This window comes from Nematolebias whitei, chromosome 3, assembly GCF_014905685.2.
Source record: "Nematolebias whitei isolate Nwh7 chromosome 3, NemWhi1, whole genome shotgun sequence".
In the NCBI taxonomy this organism is placed as follows: domain Eukaryota; kingdom Metazoa; phylum Chordata; class Actinopteri; order Cyprinodontiformes; family Rivulidae; genus Nematolebias; species Nematolebias whitei.
Genome location: NC_056500.1, coordinates 44,868,676 through 44,886,434, shown reverse-complemented (window position 1 = coordinate 44,886,434; position 17,759 = coordinate 44,868,676). Strand labels below are relative to the sequence as shown.

Sequence of the window (17,759 nt, the reverse complement as noted above, 5' to 3'; positions counted from 1 at the left end):
TCAGCCTGTCATGTTATGTTCCACTTTCATATTGAGTATGAATCCAAATTCAGATCTCCATGGTGTAATAATTTTGATTTACATTGATAATTTTTGTGTTAATTTCATCTCAATCAATTCCACTGTGCTAATAATAAAGTTTGTCAATGAGAATATTTAATTAATTGAGGTCTAGGATGCGTTAGTATGACTGTTATTCTGTCATTGTTCATGTACATGATGTACTTGATTCATGACGTATTGTGCTGTGTTACATTGCTCAGGTTAATCTTGTTTTGGCAGGTAATTACACTAAAAATAGAAGTTGTCAGTATTTTTGCTTCAGGGCAATTTGATAGGAATATTTTCAGAAGGTGAGATGCATAAAGAACGACAGTCTTTGCTGCTTATCCTTGTTCATATTGCAGCAGTAACAAGTCCAGAAGGGAAACCTAGACAATCCTGCCCCCATCAACACTTTTGGGATCTCAGACCAGAGAGGATACATATTTCCTCCACTGAGTTCTGGATCTGCCACAGGGTCTTCGCTCAGTGGGACTTACCTAAAAATACACTACATGGATGCATCAAGAAATCATCTTAATCAGATGGCCTAATCACCTGACTCCTTTTAATATGAAGTTAGAGAAAATTTATTTAAATACTCTGCATAATATTACTTATTTGCTTGTGGAAGGTGGGACGTATTATCATATAGTCTTCTTATGTCCGTAAACTCTCTCTTGTCCTGCCAAAAACTTCTGATCAATCAAGATAATTTAACAAAACTTTAGACATGGATGGATCATCACTTGACGGAGTGTCTCATACACTTGTCGTCAGCCCTACTCGATGATCAATGTCACAAATCAAGATCAAATGTTTTACAATGTCTTCGCTTGCCAAGGCCATTGTTATAGATTGCTGTTTGTATCTTGTGTGATGACAACTGGAAAAACCATTTGAAATAGACCACAACCATTTGGACTTAAAGGATATGAATTTGTTTTGGTGTAAATGTATGATGCACATTAAAAATTTAGCCTCCATTAATTTGAATCATAACCTATGGGACGAGGAAGGCCTTTCCTGACCATGACCTCTGACCCTGAGGTTATCATTCATAATCACTCTAAAACTAAAAAAAACAAACAAAAAAAAAACCATTTTGTTGTGTTTGATGTTTGCGTTGCATCCACTGATGTTTTTCCAATACCATATCTTTGTATTCTCTGTGTGTTTTGGGCTTAATGTAGTTATGGTATTGCAGAGATATTGTATTTATTTATTTTACATTTTTAATTGTAAAACCATTTGACCCATTTTATCTAATTAAAAATGTCTTATTTAAAACATCAGGTACATCATCTGCTTGGTTTGCTTTGTAATATATAATGTATCAATAAAATATATCAAATAGATTTTGTCATTCCTTCATAAGCGCTACACCTTTACATTGGTCTATTTATGTACTTTATATGAAATAGCCTGATGCCTGTTTAGTAACTTGTCATGTGCAAACAAAGGAGATGGGGCTTATTGAAGTTTGCTGACAGTTTAGCTATAGCCGAGTGCTTGAAGTGCTGCTGAGATGGATCCTATCACATTAGTGCCTTGAGGAAGCCTCACTTCACGTTGTGCCAGTCATGCCATGACGTTAGACTCCCTTCTCCCAGCAGACAGCGCATTGCGGTTGGCGCTTGCTGTCACAACATAGCAGATTGATAGGCCTCCTCTGCCTTCTCCCACTAATCAGAGTCTGCTAAACAATATCTGAAAACCACAATTTAAACGCACTTTCGTCTTGTGTTTTTCTGTTTAGGTTTCAAACCACAACATGAATGTCGATAAAGACCTAATTGTTGTTTAATTAACTTTGTACACTGATACGTTACATGTATTTTATGTGTCTTAATATAAAGTTTTCTCTAAATAGGTTGAGAAAAAACATTAATTGCTATAATTTCTTTAAATCCATCCATCCATCTGTCCATTATCTTCTGCTTGTTCTAAAGTCGACTTGCAGGGGCAACAGCTTGAGCAGGGAGGCCCAGACATCTCTTTCCTGGGCCACCTCTTCCAGCTCTTCTGGGAGGATTCCAAGGCAATCCCATGCCAACCGATAGACATAGTTTCTCCAACATATCCTAGGTCTTCCCTGGGGTGTCCTCCCAGTTGAACATGCCCAAAGCACCTCCATACAGAGGCGCCCAGGAAGCATCCTCACCAGATGCCTGAACCACCTCAACTGGCTCCTCTCGATGTGGAGGAACAGCAACTCTAAACTGAACAGCCCGTAGCAATGGGCCCCCAATCCCATACTCGCAGAGCACCCCCTCACAGTGTACCCCATGGAACACAGTTGAACACCTTCTCCAAGTCCACAAAACATATGCAGACAGGATGGGCAAACTCTGACGACCCCTTGAGGACTCAAGTGAGGGTAAAGAGCTGGTCCAGTGTTACCCTTATTGTTTCTCCTGGATGTGAAGTTCAACCAACGATCAGACTCGCTTCTCCAGTATCCCTGAATATACCTTATCAGAAAGGCTAAGGAGAGTGATGCCCCTATAATTGGAGCACACCCTCCAGTCCCCCTTTTTGAAGAGGGGAACCACCACCCCAGTCTGCCAATCCAGTGCCACTGCCCCTGATGCCCATGCAATGTTGCAAAGGTGTGTCAACCAAGACAGCCCCACAATATCCAGAACCTTAAGGAAATAAGGGTGGATCTCAACCATCCCCAGAGCTCTGCCACGGCAGAGCTTTTAAACTACCTTGGCAACCTCAGCCATGGTTATGGATAGACAAATCCCAAAGTCCCCTGGCAGCTTACTCCATAGAAGATATGCCTATGGGATTAAGAAGGTCAGCAAAGTATTTCTTCCACCTCCTGACAACATCACTGGTTGAGGCCAACAGTACCCCAGCTTCACTGAACACTGTTTGTAAAGCTCTGCTTTCCCCTCCTCAGCCACCTGCTGGTTTGCCAGAATCTCCTCAGAGCTGACCAAGGGTCTCAATACAAGACCTCACCAAATTCCTCCCACATCCAAGCTTTTTGCTCAGCAAAGCCAAGGCTGTGGACTGCTTGGCCCTCTGGTACTCCTCAGCTGCCTCCAGAGTCCAACCAGCCAACAAGGACTGATAGGACTCTTTCTTCAGCTTGAAAGCCTACCTAACCCTGCATGTCCACCACCGAGTTCATGAGATTCACGAGAAGTGCCGACAACCTTGTGGCCATAGCTCAAGGCAGCCACCTCAACATTTGAGGCGTGAAACATGGCCCACTCTGACTCGCATGACCCCACCTCAGCTGGGATGTGGTTAAAGCTCTCCCCCAGGTGTGGGTTGAAGATATTTCTGATGGGTTCTTCTGCCAGGTGTTCCCAGCAAACCCTCACTGCACATTTGGGATCACCAGGTCTGTCTGTCTTCTTTCCCTGCCATCTCTTCCATCTCACTACCAGTTGGTGATCAGTTGATAGCTCAGCTCCTCTCTCATAAGAGACTCTTATGGACAGAAAAAGCAAGGAGCTTAGTGTCCCTTGCCTGGATACGAGTTACCAGGGCCCCATCCTGGAGCCAGGCCTGGGGAAGAGGCTTGTCGGCAAGCGTCGGGTAGTAGAGTCTACGTATGGAGCCTGGTCAGGCTCAGACCAAATGAGGAACTTGGGTTACCTTCCTGTAGGTCCACCACCTGCAGGGGAGGCCATACAAGTCGAGTGAATGACTGCATGGGCAGTGTCTGAAGGCCTTGGTGCACTGACCCAGGCTTGCCAACACTGGCTCTTGGGACATAGAATATAACCACTCTGGTGGGGAAGGAGCCTGAGCTTGTGCGTGAGGTTGGGGGGTTCCAACTAGATATAGTCAGGTTCATCTTGACGCACAGCATGTACTCCGGAACCAATCTCCAGAACCAATCTCCTTGAGAGAGGCTGGACCTTATTCCACTCTGGAGTTGACCATGGTGAGATGTGCCTAGCTGGTGTGAGTCTACTCTTAGCCCCCCCCCGACATAGTTTTTTTTGTGTTGGAGTTTTCCCTGGTACAAACCAGATTCCAAAAAAGTTGGGACACTAAACGAAATGTGAATAAAAACTGAATGCAATGATTTGGAGATGGCAAATGTCAATATTTTATTCGTAATATAACATAGATGACAGATCAAAAGTTTAATCTAAGTAAATGTAACATTTTAAAGGAAAATATGTTGATTCAAAATTTCACAGTGTCAACAAATCCCAAAAAAGTTGGGACAAGTAGCAATAAGTGGCTGGAAAAAGGAAATTGAGCATATAACGAACAGCTGGAAGACCAATTAACACTAATTAGGTCAATTGACAACATGATTGGGTATAAAAAGAGCTTCTCAGAGTGTCAGTGTCTCTCAGAAGCCAAGATGGTAAGAGGATCACCAATTCCACCATTGTTGCGCAGAAAGATAGTGCAGCAATACCAGAATGGTGTTACCCAGCGTAAAATAGCAAAGACTTTTAAGTTATTATCATCAACCAAGCATAACGTCATCAAAAGATTCAGAGGATCTGGAACAATTGCTGTGCGTAAGGGTCAAGGCCGTAAAAATCTACTGGATGCTCGTGATCTCCAGGCCCTTAAACATCACTGCACCTCAAACAGGAATGCCACTGTCAAGGAAATAACAGAATGGGCTCAGGAATACTTCCAGAAAGCATCGTCAGTGAACACAATCCACCGTGCCATCCGCCGTTGCCAGCTGAAACTCTACAGTGCAAAGAGGAAACCATTTCTAAGCAAGCTCCACAAGCTCAGACGTTTGCACTGGGCCAGGGGTCATTTAAAATAGAGTGTGGCAAAATGGACGACTGTTCTGTGGTCAGATGAGTCACAATTTGAAGTTCTTTATGGAACACTGGGACGCCATGTCATCTGGACCAGAAAGGACAAGAATAGCCCAAGTTGTTATCAACGCTCCGTTCAGAAGCCTGCATCACTGATGGTATGGGGTTGCATGAGCGCTTGTGGCATGGACAGCTTGCATGTCTGGAAAAGCACCATTAATGCAGAGAACTATGTTCAGGTTCTAGAACATCATATGCTCCCATCTAGACGTCATCTCTTTCAGGGAAGACCCTGCATTTTTCAACACGATAATGCCAGACCACATTTACAGCAATCACAACATCATGGCTATGTAGGAGAAGGATCCGGGTACTGAAATGGCCAGACTACAGTCCAGATCTTTCACCTATAGAGAACATTTGGCGCATCATAAAGAGGAAGGTGCGACAAAGAAGGCCCCAGACAATTGAACAGTTAGAGGCCTGTATTAGACATGAATGGGAGAGCATTCCTATTTCTAAACTTGAGAAACTGGTCTCCTCTGTCCCCAGACATCTGTTGAGTGTTGTAAGAAGAAGGGGGGATGCCACACAGTGGTAAAAATGGACTTGTCACAACTTTTTTGGGATTTGTTGACGCCATGAAATTTGGAAACAACAGATTTTTCCCTTAAAATAATACATTCTCTTAGTTTAAACTTTTGATCTGTGATTTGTGTTCTATTCTGAATAAAATATTAGATGTTGGCACCTCCACATCATTGCATTCAGTTTTTATTCACAATTTGTTTAGTGTCCCAACTTTTTTGGAATCCGGTATGTAGATGAGAACGTAGCTTCCCTGTGCCTTCAAGTGGGGAGATGGGCTCTGACGTTTGTTTGTGCCTAAGTGAGTATCCAACCTTCTTGGAGTCCTTTGCAGGGGTGCTGGAAGGTGTGTCAGTTGGGGACACCTTTATTCTGCTGGGTGATTTCAGTGCCTATGTGGGTAATGACAGTGTGACCTGAGAGTTTCTTTGGATCATTCTAATAAAAATATAAAATGGAAACAATAACTTCTAATTTATATTCTCAGTCAGGTAATATTTATGGTCATTACATTACTGAGGAACTTTTCACTCGTTTGTTTTTACATTAAGTTGACATACATGTTCAACAGTGTAGAAAATTAAATTCCTCCGGAAGAAGAGCTTTGTTTTTGGCTGAAGCACAAAAATGAGCCAGGATATAAGAAATTCAGAGTTCTTGGAAAGCTCTACTGACAGGCTAATTTGATGGACAACATATAACTTTCGCAGTTTAAATATTGAAGTTTTGTTTTTTGTCATGATTCAGGGTGAATCACTAAAATCAGTTATGCTGTAATTGTTTAAATGGTCCTTCAGTCACTTTGCTAAACAAAATTTGAAAGAATGCCATGGTGTAAATGTTGTGATGCATGCTCAAAAATCCAGGTAGAAAAATCTAACCAGGTTGAGTCAGGTCCTCTAGACAGATTTTTCTTTGTTGAAATGTTTCATCTTTTATCCAGAAGACTTCTTCAATCTGAGGAGCTGCAAGCAAACAGTCTTATACGCTACTCATTCTCATAATGGATCAACCAGTTTGCTGGTGACAGACAAAACTAGTTGTTCTCATAAAAAAGGAGAGCCTTCAGCCTAATGACCAGTCAGTAGGGCATGACTACTTATAGGCGATATGATTCCTTCAGAAAATGCTATTCCTTTAAATAATTTCCCAAAGAAAACCCAGTTGCGAGTGTCTGTCAAATGTTATTTCAAATTTAAGAGTTCTACTTCCTTGGTGCACCACCAATTTTTGAGAACATCTTGCAACTTCTTTGAGATTACTGTCATTATGTTTGCTCTGCCTTTTTTAATGGATTTTTCCCTTTTTCCATTTTCTATGTAATTCTAATAAAAACACTTACATGCCCATGTAATACCCATCCACCCATCCATCCATTATCTTCCACTTGTTCCGAAGTCAGGTTGCAGGGGCAGCAGCTTGAGCAGGGAGGCCCAGACATTTCTTTCCACAGCCATCTCCTCCAGCTTTTCTGGGAGGACCGCTAGACATTCCCAGGCCAAATGAGAGACATAGTCTCTCCAGTGTGCTGGGTCTTCCCTGGGGTATCCTCCCAGTCTGATATGTTCAAAGCACCTCCCTAGGGAGGCGCCATGGGAGCATCCTTACCAGATGCTCGAAACACCTCAATTGGCTCCTCTCGATGTGGAGGAGCAGCGATTCTACTCCAAGTCTCTCCTGGATAACTGAACTTCTCATCCTGTCTCTAAGGTAGAGTCGAGCTACACTTCAGAGGAAATTAATTCCAACCGCCTGTATCTGTGATCTCGTTCTTTCTGTCACTACTCAGTTTGTGGCCATAGGTGAGGGTAGGAACATAGACCGACCAGTAAACCAATAGCTTCACCTTATAGCTCATCTCCCTCTTCATCACAACGGACTGGTACAGAGTCCACAATACTGCAGACACTACACCAATCCATCTGTCCCTATCCTGTTCCATTCTTCATGTACTCATGAACAAAACCCGCAAGATACTTGAACTCCTCTGCTTGAGGCAGAACGTCACCCTCGACCTGAATAGAGATATCCACCCTTTTCCGACTGAGGACCATGGCTTCAGATTTGGAGGTGATGATTCTCATCCCAGCCACTTCCCACTCTGCTGCAAACTGCTCCAATTAGAGCTTAAGATCACTGCACGTTGACGCCAGTAGGACCACATCATCTACAAATAGTAGAGAAGGAATCCTGAGGCCACTTAACCAGGCGCTCTCTGCCCCTTGGCTGCACTAAGAAATTCTATCCATGAAAGTTACGAACAGAATGGGTGACAAAGAGCAGCCTGGGCTGAGTTCAGTCCCACACCCTGAAGGGGGTCCAACTTACTGCCGGCAATGCAAACCAAATTCCCACACCACTTGTATAGGGACCGAACAGCCTGTAGCGCTGAGGTCTACAGCTCTACAGAATTCAAAATTCCAAGCTATTCCTTTTTAGATTTACTTTTACCTGCAGAGGTTTCAAGGATAAGATGTCAGAGAATTGTTTTTTATATATTTTTGCAGCAAAATTTCAAGAAAATTATCTTCAGATGATGTCTACCACATGATGTGCATGTTAGCATCTTTTATTTCTTCTAAAAGATTTAGGTCAATGTCAGCTTTTTAACAGTGGATATTTTACTTTTCAGGGCTTTTTTGGAGTATACAGTAACAATGTGAATTTTTGCAACTTTACAAGCCACCTGGATGTACTCTCGCCGCTATGACTGGCTTGGTGGCATTAGTTTGTAATCGTCTGATTAAACCACCCCCCAACTTGGAACACAAATGTTGTCACTGTTGCTGGTGGCATGTGTTTTCCCATGTGGCAGCAGGACCTGAGTTTTAACGGGGTCAGTCAACTGCAGAGAGATGAGCTTGCCTTCAGGTGCTCGGTTCATCATGTCAATGTTCGTTAGTCAAATAAAATGCATCATATCACACGTCTTTTATTTACAGGGCAAACCAATGACAACTTTAGCTGGAACCAGGAAGTTGTGCCGGTCGGTGGAACCTGCCCTCGTGTAACTATGCTAAAAGGCTAAATATCAACTGCTGTCCATATATATTATCCATCTTTACAATAACACATGCAGGCTTATAGAACACAGCCATTAGTTCAGAGATTGATGGTACCAACACTGTTAGGGACTGGTGTATTCAAGAGCTCAGAGACACCCCTTGAAGTGAGATGGGTCATAAGTGCATGAAAGCTCATTAAAGATGAGTCAGAGATGTGTGGTGAGAGACAGGCCCACAGATCTGCAGGAGGTGAATGAAACAATTAGTTTTTGCTGTGGAAGTGCTAAAAAACACACATTTCCTTCTGTAAAGATAGCCTGCAGACGTGTCATGATTGGTGACTCTCATCGACTTTTTCTTCTTCATGCAGTAGCCCTGAAAATAATTTTTTAGTTGCATCAGTGAGTAATACGCCCTACTTTGTATGATGTTGTTACATCATCCTGGAAATATTACATACTTTTTCCTCCCCTGAAACCCAGTTTTTTGAAGACATTATATAACTGAGATTTGAAACATAAACTACATGTTCTCTGACTTGTGTTTGTGATAAAACCAAAGAGTCTGTGTGTCAGGTGTGATATGTTGCAGCTGTCCATCTGCATAAAACATGAATTTATCCCTGAGAACAAGATAAGCGTGGAACACCCATCTCTGCAGCCTAAACAATAAATCTGATATTTTTCTAATGAGATACACTGTCTGGCCTAAAAAAAAGTTACCTCCAAAAAAAAAAAAAAAAAAGGTCACACTAGTATTTTCTTGGACCACCTATAGTACATATAAATACAAAATTACCTTGATAACTTGTTTAATTTATTTACAGAGTGCAGATTTTCTCAATGCAGTGAAATCGTTGGTGCTTCTCAAAGAACATTTTCAAAGTGTACAATATATAAAAAAACTGTTATTTTTAACATTCATATGAATTAATGAAAGAATTATTTGATGTTTGTCTACTCTTCAGCAGGTCCTCAGGTTTTGTACAAGTTTGTGAATTGCTCATTCATTCACACCAGATTTTGTCAAAGGAATAAAACTCAACAAAGCCTTGGTCTAACCGCTTTAATCAGTTGAAGGAGAGCACCACGTCTAGTCTTGTCAGAAAGTTTCCTCATATTTCTCCACTGTAAAATGTAACATGTCTGTTTTCTAAACGTGCATATATATCAACTTGAGAAAAACTTGTTTTATTTCTAGTGCCTGTCTGAATCTTTTTCAGATGTCATGGAGACTTGCAGTAAAAAAAAAAAAAAAAAAAAAAACACAATTTACTAGATGGCTAGCTTGAAGTACAGTAGTCTCTCGCTACTTCTTGGTTCAACTTTCACGGATTCGCTCTTTCGCGGTTTTTCAAAGTAAGACTGAACACGAGGAAAAAAATTGTACATGACACATGATTGTCAACTATAATATTACGCATGTGATTGGAACAGTATTGGATACTGTACAGTAAAAAAGTTATCGAAAAAATAAAATACTTTGGACAGGTGCCATCATTTTGTAGTTTTCTCTCAATAAGGCTACACTGTATTGCTGCTCATAAGGACTACAATAAATTTCCCAGAAGTAAACAGTGCCCCGCCCAGAAGCCTCTTTGCCTTCTTATGAAATACAGGTACATAGAGGGAAAGTTTTGATCCGATCCGAAAAAGTTTGGTTCTTTACAGTGATTTTGGCGTTCAGCGGCTTCAGAGAGCCACACGGAACTGGACTAGGATCGGAGCAGAACCGGATCCCAGACCCATCGGTGAACCTGACAACTAACTGTTAGCTGGCCCACAAGAACTTCCGAGCACGGACACGCAGCCATAGGTCCGGAGTTCTCGCTGGAGCCCACCGGGACTTTTTTTCATCCAGATTTGGGCTTCATTTGGTTCCGTGCTGGACATCTGAAGATTCCCCCCCAAAAATGCAGACATTGCAGCTTCGGATTCTCCACATGTGATCGAGTTCTACAAAGTGACAGCTGACTTTCTCCTCCTGATAAAACTTTAAATAAATTTCCGGGTCCCCCTCATAATTCTTTGCACAGTGAAAAGGTCTCTTTTTTTTGCTCTTTTGCTGTGTAATGAATTACGAGGGGGACTCAGAAATTCAACCACACACAGGAGTGAACAAAAACATTGATTTAAAGTTTTATCAGGAGGAGAAAGTCAGCTGTCACTCTGTAGAACTCAATCACAGGTGGAGAATCCAAAGCTGCGATGATGTCAGAGGGAAAGGAGGTTTGACCGGATCACGTGATATGTGAGAAGAAGTCCGACAAACACTCTCCAGAATGTGGAGCTTGGCTCTGAGAGTTCAATTCAGAGTTCAGGGTCTTAGTTTGTGGTCAAAAATACTGGTGGGTCATTCACATAGAGGCAGGAACAGCAAAACGTATTGGAGGGTTTTAGCTGGAATCGGTGGTCTGAAGGCAGAGCAAACGTCGAGGTCCAGATATCCGATGGACAGAATAGTATCCATCTTGGAGGCAAAGGGGAGGAATCCGTGGTCATGAAGTGGGTCAAGAACAGAGCAGGAACAAGAACGCTGGATTACTTCTGGCATGAGGCGGTCAGACAGTCTGGCAGAGACTGGGGAGCACTTAAGAAGAGACACGCAAAAAAAAGTGCAGCACATAGGTGCAGCAGGAGTTGGGGGTGGACTGGCCATTGGGAGCACCAGGACATTTCCCGGTGGCCTGGCCCATTTGTTGAGGGGGACTAAAGGCTCTGTTTGGGTCGCGCTCGATTATTTAAAAAAATAAAAATAATCCATGCTGCATTTTTTTAAAACTATTACAGTATTAACATTTAAAATTGTTTATTAATACAGAAGGAGGGAGATTGGAAGTGACACAGGTGATGGGCGTGAGTGTGATTGCAGCGGAGAAGTGGGCGTGGCAGAGAGAAGTGGGCGTGGCAGAGAGCAGAGATCATGACACGCTGTTCTTTCTTGGAGCGTTATTATATAATTAATACTAAAACAAATATAACGTCCCTACTTCGCGGTTTTTCACTTATTGCGGGGGTGTGTGGAACGTAATCCCTGCAATAAACAAGGGACTACTGTACTTCTAAACCTTAGACCCCTTCAGTCTTTAAGAACCTTTCTCATCCAACATTGACGCAGACACCGCTTCAGCACAGTGATAGTTTGAACCAGTTGCAGACAGAGCAGACCACAAGAACTTCCTTGACATAGAGGAACTTTGATTTGAGAGAGAAGTGAAGGAAGCCATCTTTGTGAAGAGAACCTGTCCATCATTAAACAGGGTCGGAGTCTCCATGTCCAACTGTCCCCCTCTTACAATGCTGTTATTGCTAGTATCACTGAGCCCTCTGTGAATAGCAAGCAGTCATCAGGGCACTAATGATCAGTTGTTAGGCTGAAGGTCCTCCTTTTACACGTGAACAATGAGTTCTGGATGTCACCAGTAGGGGTTGAACGACTACATAATTTTTAAACTCGACATTAACATAATAAAACTCGAATAGAACTCGAGTATTTGATGACATAGGATCTAAAGATACAAAAATAAATAAATAAATAAAACCGCAAAAAAGGTCATTATTTAGAAAAAAAGACCAACAAAACATTGGGAGTGTATATTATGCTCCTACCATTTATCATACTGCAAATAAGTCACAGGAAAAATAAAACTATTAGTTAATATTATTAAACTCAAACGTGAAGAAACGTGCGGCACGTCAAAAACGAAACTAAAAACAGTGGGGGGGGGGGGGGCCGACCACCCCACACCACCGCCAGCTGTGGTGTGCATTAAGTTTAGTTTTAGAGGTTAATATGTTTATAGGTTTAGAGATTCATATTTTTTGCTTTTTGTTTGTGAAACAAGGTCAGAGGAAGCTGGTTCTGGTTCGGTCGATTGGACCCGGTGTTACACCATATTCTGTGACCTTCAACAGTGCATGCAACACCGCCCCCTACGGTCACAATATACGGTGGTCATAAAATATGGTATAACACCGGTTCGCAACGCGCTCCAAACAGTCAGGAAGTTTATTCATTTTCTGTTTCCTTACGGTAGTTGAACCAGAAGATTCATCTTTAGTGAAATATTTCCAGACTATTGATGCATTTCTACCTGTTTGCCAAAACTGGGTCTGCTCTGCTCCATCTGTCTGCTTGGAGGAATCCATTTTGTAACCCGCGCCTGGTGCGGATCACGTGACGTGACGCAATGACGTAACGGCGGCATAATGACGTCACCACGAATACTCAACGTGAACTTAAAAACCTCAAAAGGTGTCCTAGGAATCAATGTGTAGATTATTCGAGTAGTCAGTTAAAGTCCTAGTCACCATTAAACTGGTTGATCTACTGTGAGGTGCTGCTTATAAGACTGAGTTTGTTGCAGCTCCTCAGACTGAAGAAATCTTTTGGATAAAAGACGAAACCTTTCAACAAGAAGAATCCGTCCAGAGGACCTGACTCAACTTTGTTAGATTTATATGCCTGAATTATTGAGCATGCATCAGGATAAGAAGTGCTCTTACGACACCCTCAAAACCATCACATTGTGTCATCTTTAAAGTAACCTGAGCCACACCTCTCTATCAGTACACAAAACAGTTTTTTATACATTCCCATGCAGCGCCCAAGAAAGATTTTCTCCCTCATCTTCAGCCATCGTCTCCACATTCCAAGCAACTGGGAGACACTTTATCTCCTCCTGCACAGTTTGAGTCATCGGTTGAAAACTGTTTTGTTTAGGTAGTTGAAAATTCAGGAGAGGAAGGGATAAAAAAAAAAGATTGCTAATACCGTAAGCTTACAAAATTTAACATGTTAGAAAAACCCTCGGAAAATGAGAAAACCCAGCACATAACACTAGGATGCTGAAAACAATGTTGAGATTTCAGAAATTAAAATTAAAGCAAATCTTGTTAAAATGTATGTCAACTAAACATACAGATGTCAACAAATGATCAAAGTCAACATCATGGATCATGACGGCAGCAATCCTAAAAGGAACAAAAAAGATGTACAGTATTAATAATAGTTAAAATATGCTGGTGAAGATTCTCAGTCATCCAGGACATGATGAATTCAAAAAGCGTTCAATACAAAAACAACTGGACTTTATTTGTAACAGAAGACGAGGAGCGAAACGTCTTCTGTTACAAATAAAGTCCAGTTGTTTTTGTATTGAACGCTTTTTGAATAGTTAAAATACAAAATTAAAACATGATCAAGTTTACAGATCTAACAATTGTTCTGATTATTAAAAGCACTTGTAGAGATATTTTTGAACTGTACTTTAGCTAGGACAACTTTAAGGAGCCAAAAACCTGAACCACGTATGCAAGAGAAGATATGTAAAGTCCTCCGTGTTGAAAACACATAATCTGCAAATGGAGAGATAGCAGGAAACAGCTGGAAGTCTCAGAATGTTCCAGACTTTGTTTTATCATTTGCCACCAGCCCTGTCAGGAATTATTTTAGGAAGAGAAGTGATACTCGCCATTTAGTGATCGTACCAAGACTTACGACTGGGCAGAAGTAACTTTTGTTCCAGACTTCATCGAGACAAGGTGGCTGTGGAGGGGAGATTACTGAGCGCCTCAGTGTCGACCTGGGGATTCCTCCATGGTCATGTGGAAGTGCTGAAATGGGCAGATGCAAATGACCGGCAGAGCCGGCCGTCGAGATCAGCGGTGCTGTGTGAATAAGAAGCAGAAGAAAGTTTACAGAGAAATATCCAAGGTTTTAGATGAGTCTGAAAAGATGCCACCAGAACTTCTTCCTCTTTAGGGGGTTTTCCCGAGCTTGCTGAGGAAAAAAACAATCCCCCACCTTTGTGGTTTGAAGTGCAAAGTTAACAGTTTTACTCAGCCCCCCTCCAAGGCTTGTATAGTCTCTCCTAATCTTTTTTAATGTGTCAAAGGCTTTCTTGAGAGTCTCTGTGAATTTTCACACTTAAGTTGTTTGCAAAGTCAGTCTGAATTATTGTGTAGAGTGAGGGTTAACTTTTATGAAGAGGTTGGGAAAAACTTTTATAAAAGTGAGTGCGTTGTTTTTGTGTTTGCACGGAGGATGCAACAAACACGTAGCATCCATTCACACGGATGCTACGTGTTTGTTGCATTTGTGCTTAACATGGACAAACCACATCTCTAAATATATTTATTTTTTTGTTGTAATGCCATTTCTTGTATTTCCGTCCCTTTATCAGCTTGTAGTGTATTTTTTTTATTTGTTTGTGATTTTGTTATTCAAATATTGACAACATCATGGCTGATTTTAATCCAGGGCACAAAGATTTAAGCCAGAGTCTCACTGGGCGGCAACTGCTGGAGACTAGTTTGTGAATGGGTCTCCAAAATGTCTCAAAATGTTTGTAGTGGTGCTCAATTTTCTTTTATGGGTCTCAGAGGTCTGCAGCATTGTCACTTGAATTTTAAACATAAAAAAAGACTACTAACTTTCTCTTAAAATGTTTTTTAGTGTCGCAGGCATCTCAAACCATTCCGTTTAGTTTCTGTATTTTTTATAAGAGGAGCTGTATTTTGACACCTGCAAAGGAACTTTCCTTATTAAATATAATATCAAAGCCAGAAAAGACCGTTTAGTTGTTGCCAGAGAGATTTAACTGTTTGCACCTTCATTCACTCACACTTGGGGTTGCCCCTAGCTTCACACACCTAACACACTACGCTTCAGAATAAAAACTACAACACTGCAACTGTTGCCGTGCTGTTCTCACCAGCACTCATGAGATGGAGAGTGAGATGTCAGTATTCACTTTGTGATCCTTAACATAATGTATAATCAGTTACCTCCTTTTTATTGTTATTGCCCCATCACACTATTTACTGAGCATCAAAACTATTTATTGACATTTTTTCCCTTAGACCTTCAGGCCATCATTAATATCTGTTCCCATTAAAACAGTATTAATTTTGAGTAGGTGATAAATTTCATTTAAGTTCTCAGCTGCTCAAAAATGTCCATCAGCTCTTTTCTGTTATCTTGATTCAACTAAAGAATTAACTCAGAATAATATTGCTAAACCTTTTTTTTCATTCAACCTTTATTTTTACAGGTTAGTCTCATAAATTTTTGACCAATCCAAGACATACTGCAGGGTTTAGGTAATTGTTTCTTCCACACTGACATTTGGGCTCTAATTTCCACCATTTAATTAATATTAAATCGCTCAGAAAAGGGGCAAATCTATTCACTTAATGTAATTTGTGGAAAACGCACCATGACAATGTAATTATTTTAAGGGCGCCAATTTGCATTTCCAGTGCTGTTCAAACTAAATGATACTGTAGGTTTTAAGGCCTCAGAGATAAATTAATAATCTCAAGTATTTAAAACCCATGAAACATTTAAATTGAGTAATATCTCTTCCTAAAGGGCATAGTGGAGCAGTTTCCATACATATGCAGAAAGAGACACTTTTTAAATAAACATCAGCTCTAATCACTGACACAGAAATCAGAGCGAGAGCAGGAAAAAAAACACAATCTGGAGCTTTTAATGGTTCCTTGGGGGCTTCCCTCCGACTTAGGTTAGATGGGATTTAGACAAAGTTGACAAATTTACCAAAACTTGGAATTCTCTTCATTTAAGTGTTAAAAAATTGGTTCTGTATAATGGCTTGTCTGATAAATAGACAACATGCTGTAAGCATTGTTCTTTTAATTCAGTAGGTGTATGAAAAGGTAAGAAAAATACAGATTGTGATGTTTTTTGCAGCTTTGATCACCTTTGACTGGAAAGCTCTTGAAATTGTTGCTCTTTCCCATTTTGGAGGACAAGACTACAAGTGTTCATTTTTCTTCCTGTAGTGTCATAAATTTAGTAATTGACTCTGATTTTTGGCTGCAGGCACTAACCTAATAAGGCCATCCAAGGTTAATGACAGACCTTTTTTAGAATGGCTGAACGTCTGACACCAATACAGGCTGGTAAAAAACAATTATTACTTACATGAGAGACACTCGGGGCAGAAACTCCTGACATCTCAGTAAAGTGTTGTTCTACTCACTTTTAATAGCTGCTATATTGTATTTTGCTGGCCAGTTAGGCATTAGATCAAAGCACAGCCAAGATCCTTGGAGAAGGACTGTGTGGCTGTTTTACAACGGACTCTTCCCAAGAACACCAGCGCTACAAATATAAGTGATTTAATGTCTCTCCTGTAGAAGCTGCTGGGGTCAGCAAAAGTATTGACTGCCACTGCCAACCTGCTGTCATTGTTCTTTACCAAGCAATTTATTTGCTTCTGTTTTTGCTTTATTAGCCATAGATTATAAGTAGTAGAGGAGAGCACAAAGCCTCTGCTGTCCAGGCAGTCTCAACAACGTGGCAGGATAATGTAAGCATGAAAATGTTTTTTATTTATTTATCAGAACCCCCACCTCCCCAAAAAAAACACAACAACAAATGAACAAACAAAAGACCAAAAAACAAAAAAAGTTCAACTCTGCCTGAGACGTTTGCGGTAAGGCATGTTGTATCACTTCCTGTTTTTCCTCTGCTGTTAGCTGGAATAATATGTTTGCTTGTAAAATATTTTCTTTTGCATAGTTCTACATTATAGTCTACAAACACCATTGATACAGTTGTTTTTATTGTATTGGATAGTGCTTGAGACATCTTTTGTCTTACGACACTTTTTCATTTTTATCAGTGTATTTGAGATCTGCTAGCTCTTGCTAGTGTTAGCTTAGCATGTCTCTGGTTCTCTACCGGCTTCCTCTGTTCTCACTTGTGCTGTGTGCCAAGTGTTTAGTTATTCCTCTGCCTCCTTTAGTGATAATGGCACATGTAACAAATGTAGCCTTGTTGTAGCTTGGGAGAAGAGGTTGTCTGAACTGGAAGCTCGGTTCTGCGCTGTTAAAAAACCAGTATCTAGCCAGGTCCCCATAGGCAGTGCGGAGACACTGAGGCTAGCTCCCATTAGCGGTCTTCCAGAAGACCCCAAGCAACTGGTTCCACAGGCCGGGGTTACCCGGCTTTGGGTGACTGTTTCGAATAACCACTTTTGGTGTAGCTTGATTTTACTAGGGTATAATCAAAATGTGTTATCTTTCATGTTCTCTATTAGACACTCCCTTTAGGTGCTTTTCAAACCAGTTAACAGTTTAAAGACCTATGTTTGATTTCTTATCGCCAGAGAAACGCTGAGCTTGTACAACACTTAGCTGATGACAATAGCGTCGAGCCACTTAATCAGAGGATCAAACAACAAAAACCAGATTTGTTACTTATGAAATAATGCTAATGACTGCAATACGCTGTATTTAGTTAACAAAGATTAAACACAAAGAGAATTGCTAAACTGAATTAATTCATCATGTTTTGAAAAGAGCTGGAAGTAGACCTCCATCACATATTT

General features: G+C 41.0%; 1 protein-coding gene across 1 annotated transcript in view; it reads left to right on the top strand.

Annotated features, from left to right (window-relative positions):
• Positions 1-17,759, top strand: part of LOC119430816 (LIM domain containing preferred translocation partner in lipoma) — a 267,474-nt gene that overhangs the window by 150,602 nt on the left and 99,113 nt on the right. The gene's annotated exons all lie outside the window — the stretch shown is intronic.